Source organism: Empidonax traillii, unplaced genomic scaffold (assembly GCF_003031625.1).
Source record: "Empidonax traillii isolate 1590-97213 ecotype Southwest subspecies unplaced genomic scaffold, ASM303162v1 scaffold413:size1348891, whole genome shotgun sequence".
Taxonomy (NCBI): Eukaryota; Metazoa; Chordata; class Aves; order Passeriformes; family Tyrannidae; genus Empidonax; species Empidonax traillii.
In genome coordinates, this window is record NW_020955606.1 from 915,763 (window position 1) to 922,537 (window position 6,775).

Genomic DNA, 6,775 nt, shown 5'->3' on the forward strand with positions numbered 1-6,775 from the left:
TCGTGGAGCACCCTTGTGCCAATCTCTTGTTGATAAGGGGTTTTTTGCCAAGCTTAAAAAGGTGGTTCATAAAATCAGGCTCCTGGGGACAATGAACAAGAAGCCAAATAAAGGGCCTCAGATACATTCATGGCATTCAACAAGTACTGAACACTCATGAAAACCAGACTCAAGTTGCACGTTTTCTGTGCCCTCAGTGTTAAGGAAACTTCCCACTCTGACCATTCACGAGACTCTCTGGTAGTCATACTCCCAACTTCACTGCTGGAACCGAAGTCCCTTCGCAATGGGTTGCTCCAGAGAGGCAACAGGTGCCCCACTTGACTCCCTACACACCCACCCACACAGCTGGACCAGGTTTCCTTGCTGGTTTGACCCCAGGTCTCCCACAGCACTCTCAGATGTCCAGTCCCATAAAGCCATTTATTCATGGCACAGTAACAGCAAAACAGCCTGAGCTGGGTGTCTCTGAGGAGGGACTCCAGCAAAGAACCTCTGGGTTTCCACTCCTGCCCCCCTCTATGTGTCCATCCACCTGGCTGGTGTCACCTCTTCATCTCCTTTGTTATCCAAAAGCTGGGCAGTTCCCAGCTCCTCCTCAGTCAGTGTTCATTCACCTGGCTAGCAGTCACCTGTCTTCACGCCCTTTGCTATCCCAAAAGTTGGCAGCTCCTGGAATCTTGTCTCTGGCTCTCACCCAGAGCTCGATCTGCATTTCAAGCTGCATTTCAACCTGCATCTTGCAAGCTGAGCTACCTGGACTGAATGTATTCCTCAAGACTCAGTACAGGCAGAGAGCCTAACTTTAGAAGCCCATTTTCAAGTTTTCTTCCCATTTTTCTGTGCTCTTTAAAAAGACAAATCTACAGGCCCTTCCTGTATCACGGTTGTGACAGGTGGCAGCTGGGTGCCTTGTGCTGCATCTAGACCAAAGGAATAAAGCTTGGGGTTAGGGAGCTAGCTGGGAAATGGTTTTAAACACGGATGGGAGTTCTAAGGGGAGGAATCACATTGCAAAATAACACTTGAACTTGGCAAACTGATGTGATTAGCACTCCAGCATGCCCGTACTGGCAGTGCTGAGGGGCCTGGTCCCCACTGCATTCATAGCTTGAGTGTTTGCAGTTCCTGACCTTCTGCCCACGCTGACAATCTGCTAGCTTGGGTTCAGAGTAAGCTTTGGATTAAGCTATAAATTTCAACGGTCAGAGGAGAGATTTTCAGCTGGTCTTCGAAGAAAATTTTTAGTTTCACAGGACCTACAAAACAGTGGGTGGGAAACAGAGTGGAGGTCAGGTAAAAGGAAAGCATGCATTGAGGAAAGTGGCACAGTGACAATTCAGCAAATGTGGACAGGCTGTGCCAGGCTCTGCCTTCCATTGCAAAGGATCCAGTACCCAACTGGCAGAAATGGCCGTGAAAGTATCTGTGCCCTGCATCTTGGCCCTGACCAGCCTCCTGTCACAGACCATTAAATCTGACCCTGTTCCTCAGTGTGAACCATTTCATTGATCACTGGGTGCTCTATCAGTCACTCATGTCTTTGGGCATGTTTGAACAGCCCAGTTCCACAGGGATTAGGGGTAGGTCACACAAGAAAATTTAGGGAATTTTCACACCCTCACACTTACGAGGCAAGATAGCTGGATGTAGACAGGGATGAAAGCAGAAATTGGAAGAGTCATCTGTCTGCATGGCATTTCCTCCTAGGATAGAAGAATTTTGTAGCAGATTACCAGGAATATCACTTTGTGACTTCCAGGTATATCTCTGGGGAAGCCTGGGAAAGCCAGTGGTGCCCCAATCCAAATCAGGGACTGGAATGTTAAGGAGGCTTCTCTTTGTACACTCCTGATCCTTGCTGCTTAGAAAAACAGATGAACAGATGAGTAAGTTAGAATATTCATACTTGGGACAGGTGTCCTGGCTGGCCAGCTCAGTTTTGCTCCACTTGGTGGGAACAGTGCCAGACTGGTGGCCTGACAGAACCTGTGAATCTCAAGGCCTTCTTTCCATTTTTGGATTAATTTTAACTTCAGTTTCCCTCCAGTGTGAAGTCAATGAAGTCCCACTGGTGCTGGGTCCTTCATGCTTCCTCAGCTAGACCTCCCCTGCTACTGTACAGAGCCAGTACAAGACATGATCACACAGATTTCCTCAGTGTAATGATCTGTCAAATGGCAATGATTTCTGAGTACAAAACCTGTGTCCATCTGTAACCCTTCCCATCTAGTCTCTTCCAGCCTTCAAAAATAATTCCATAGCCTTTCCATTCCCATGACGTCTGTACATTTGGCAGCTCTTGGTTGTGGGAAGGGAAAGACCCTTTCTGTGCTAGTCTGGTAAGATTTTTAGCATTAATGGAGTTTTTAATTGTTTTATTATGAACTACACAGACACAGAGCCCTTTGGCAAGGGCACCCTGTAGAAATAAATTGAGTCATCATCCTTATAATAGAAAAGCTAATTCAGTATGGATCTGTCCTCCAGTTAAGGGCATGCACATCCCTGAGAGAATAGTATTGCCAACTGACCAGACTTCTGCTAGTAACTGCTGTTTGCTTTTCCTGACAGAGCCTACTGCCCTGCCTATGAAATGGCTTATTCATGGCTGCCACGGTAACGTGTGGGATCAGCCTGGTCCTGGACCCTCCTCTAACAGTGCTGCTCTTCTTCCAGGTCTGCCGCATCATCCACTGCAGGCAGCACCCTCAGGAGTCTCCATGTGTGCTTCCATAAAAAAGCAAGGTTCCCATCTTGGTTCCCAGTGTGTTCCAGGAGCTGGCTAAGTAAGCTGTGCAGCGGATCTCTTGAGCAACAGCTCTACCTACCTGGTGTCATTCGCTGCAGAACCAACACTACCCATCTCAGCAATGGAAGTCTCGCAGGTGGTTCAAATTTTGTCTTGAAGTCAAGTCTTGCCTTGAGATTTGTCTCCAAGATCTGAACCATCTGTGAGTAATGCTGGTGAAGCTTGAAGGCACCGGTGGCCAAAAGCAGTTTTCTTGCAGAGTTCCTCAGCGACAACAAGGACAGGACACCTGGCCAGAACTTCTGCCACCAGGAGTCAGGACCTTAGTGCCAAGGCCAGCAGCAGAGGGGAGCAGCGTGATCTGGAAACACAACAGGAGAAGCACAAAATGCCAAGCAAGTGACATAAGAGACTTTGCACAACAGGGAGCCAGGCCTGGGGAAGGAAGTGTCTCTCAAACTGTGCTTTGGTAACACAAGCTTTACTCAAAGCCTCCACACTGGTGGTGTTGCAATTACCACACAGAGTTTGTTTTTCTAGGTGGCAAACTGAATGGACCTATCCTGAAGGCTGTGAGGGCTGTGCTGTACAGACTGGTTTGGCTGGGTTGGCGCTTTACTGCGGTCAGTGGATTTTTATCAGATGCTTTTACTTGTTAAATTTTCCTTGGTTGTGGGAACAATCCAGTAAATAGTAAAAATGATGGAGCACCAGGAGACATGCAGCCAAGGAGATGGTTTGTTTGGCTGGATCCTCTCCTGCACAAGGGAGGCTTTGTGTGAGCTCACAGAAGCGCCGTGTTCCTCTTGCTGTGGGCAGAGCTGGCGGCAAACTTGGGGCTTTGTCTCTATGCAGAGTCAGGCCGGCTTCGTTCTCCACGGAGATGAAAACTCATTATTTCCGAGGTTAAAGCCAGGCTGCTGGGAGGCTGCAGTTCCTTGTGAGAGGTGCCTGTCTCCCAGCAGCATTGGCAAGGAAGCAGCTGGTCCTTTGGGGAAAGGAAGAGGTTCACGCTGGCCTCAGGGGAGGAATTCTGTGCTGCTGGGAGGATCATACTTCTTTGGCAGTGCTGACCTCCTGGGAGACCTGAAAAGTGGGAAGAGTGGGAAGATCTGTTTAAATGTGCATGTCTCCCCCAGATGCTGATGGTGTGGCCAGTGGTGCATCTCCATGGCTTCTCTGGGATGAGGGATGCAAGCCAATTATATAAACAGGAGAAAAATCAATGTCCCGACAAAGCCAGTCCTATTTCTGGCTTTCATGTCAAAACTCATCTTCAAAATGCATCTTGAGTCATAACCACAATCCAATCCATGGAAGGATCACGCTTCCGGCCTCACTGGGTGAAGGGATGAACATCCCTCATTGTGGGATCTTCACCACATACAGAACTCAGTGCCAAAAATCAAGTGTTTCGAGATGAGGAGCAGGGGGCATATGCGACATAGCCTGGAGGTCCTCTTTGTGTGCAAGGTGGAATGGGATTCCCATGGAAAAGCTCAACATGGGGACATGAATTAAAAGCTGTCTACAAAGCAGTGCTTGTGTGCACTGGCTGATTAACACTGCAAAGGTAATTATAACATCATGTATCTGCACCAGCCCAGGGTTGAGATGCTCCAGCCCGAAACAGGCAGTATTTCAGTAGGATGGGAAAAAGCAGCTGGGTACCCAGTTGGAGTCATGATAGGATGGTGAGCAGGGATGGCATCAATGGAGAGCCCAGAGGTTTTGCAGCTGCAGGAGTTTGGGGTGCAAGTTTTATGAAGTTTATAGTTCTGTCCAGCAATACACAAAACTTTTCAGAGGTCAGCAGCAGACCCAGCACATCTCTGCCAGAGGATTTGTCCCTTGCCAAACACCAGACTCCAAATCTCTTGTCTTCAGACAAGATGATATTTTTAATGGCTGAAAAAATATTTTCCCTGACTTTGCTCTGGGAAACAGCTGGACCTTTCTGGCCAGATTTGAAAATAGTAATAATAACAATAATAATAATAATAAAACCAGCCCACTAGCATTTCAGTGAAAGTAGGTAAAGCTTGGCAAACTTCCCTGTAACTGCAAACAGGGCTTTTTGCTGTGGGAAGCGCCGGGCAGCATCAGGAGCCAGCAGGCACCGCGGTGCCCGCAGCCAGGCAGCCAAGGCGCCAGCTGGAGGAGCTGGCAGCACACCGGCTGGCTTTCCTGCCAGGAATCAGCCTGGCAAGCCGGTTTGGTAGCCTGCTTGTGTCCCACTGGAAAGCACCAAGGTAGATGTCCCCAGCGATGAAACTGCTGACAACCCAGCGTGCTCCACCGGAAAAATTATCCAGCAGAAAAGAATTTCGCCGACTCGATGTTTGAGCGTCTCTGCCCAAACAGCAGCACCCTGTGGAAGGCAAATCTCCCTTTTAACACAGGATTTCGCTGTGGTCCCATGCACAATGCACTGGGAGAGACGAACTCCTCAGCTGCGTAGCAGGGCAGCTCCAGCCGTCGCTCTGTGAAACAGCCACCTGCACGACCTGTGTCTCAGGTGTCGGCCTTTGCATGTGCTGCCATGAACTCCAGTTTATGCAGGGGCTGACTGCTTTGCTTATGCATTTCTGTGGCTCCTCCAGGTCCTAAGAGATGATGTTCATCTTCACTGTGCGGTCCTGGTAGGAAGGGCCGGTATGCTGGACTCTAGAGTGGATGCCTTCCCCAAGGACAGCTGATTTTCTTCCTGCTTTGTTAGGACAGGTTCAACAGGAGTGGGTGTCACGTCAGCCTTTTCTCTCCAGGGCTGAGTGCCCTGGGAGAGCAAGACTCATAAACACATCCTCCTTGTTTTCCAAAGATCCTGTGAAAGTCTTGCCTGGACTGCGTTCAGTATAAAATTAAAAAGTCCTGTTGGGTTTTCTCATCCTTCAGTCTCAGATAGCTGGAAAGCTCACTGAGTTTTGCTGTGCAGAGTTGACTCCATGTGCTAATCTTTCCAGGGATACTTTCCTCAGGTTTATCAAAGTCTCAAAACCCTTTACATCAGCTTTACCCCTGTGAATCAATGACCCCATGGGTCCATTTCCTGTGGTAGCACTCAAAGAAAAAGAAAGCCGTCTCCCTATGTACTTCAAAGTGGGAGAGCAGACTAAGGCTTATCACCTCTGTTTACTGAGTGCTAGTTTTCCCATTAATAGCAATATCAAGAAGTGCCAATCTACACACAGTTTGAAGGCTCCAGCCTCACCTTGGTTTTGACTTGAAATTGCACACCTACAGCAAAGGAAGGACAGGGGTGGCCCTGTCACCTGCAGGCTGGAAAGACTCTTTAACAACCAGCATGAGGCAGCTTGGAGCCAAGGCTGATTTCCAGCTGAGCCTAAGCTGATGTTCGGAGGCCAGCCAGGAACAGCCCCAGAGTAAAACTAAGCAACTCCTGATCTCTGCTCTGTCACCTCACGGGCTGGTGGCTGGTGCTGAGGTCTGGCTGCACCCAGCTGGCATGGGCTTGGGGCAAAGCTGGGGTTGGCAGCTCCCCTAGGACTCAGGGAGGTGAGGGCACGAGGTAGATTGAAAACTGGCCCAGAGTGTGGTGGTTAGTGGCAAAAAGTCGACTTGCAGGCCAATCGCCAGCAGTGTACCCCAGGGATCAAAACCAGGTCCAGTTCTGTTTTGAAGCAGCTTTTCTGAAAAGGGCCTGGAGGCGTCTTGGTGGGCACCAAACTGAACATAAGCCTCAAAGAAGACTAAGGGTGTCCTGGGTGGCTTTAGGCAAAATGTTGCCAGAAGGTGGAGGGAGGAGATGCTGCCCCTCTGCTCAGCAGTGGTGCATCACCCCAAGAGTCCTTGGGGATGGCAGGGGTAACGAGGGACCGCGACAGGGATGCGAGAGTGGCTGTGGCAGGTGACGATGGGAGTGATGGTGTGACAGCGGAGTGCCCGGGCTGAGGTCAGTGACGAGGGCGGCGGAGGTGACACGGTCCGAGGGGGTGACGAGCGTGTCAGGGTGTGGCGGGGGGGTGTGACAGGCTGCCGCGGTGGGGACAGGGGAAGCCTGTG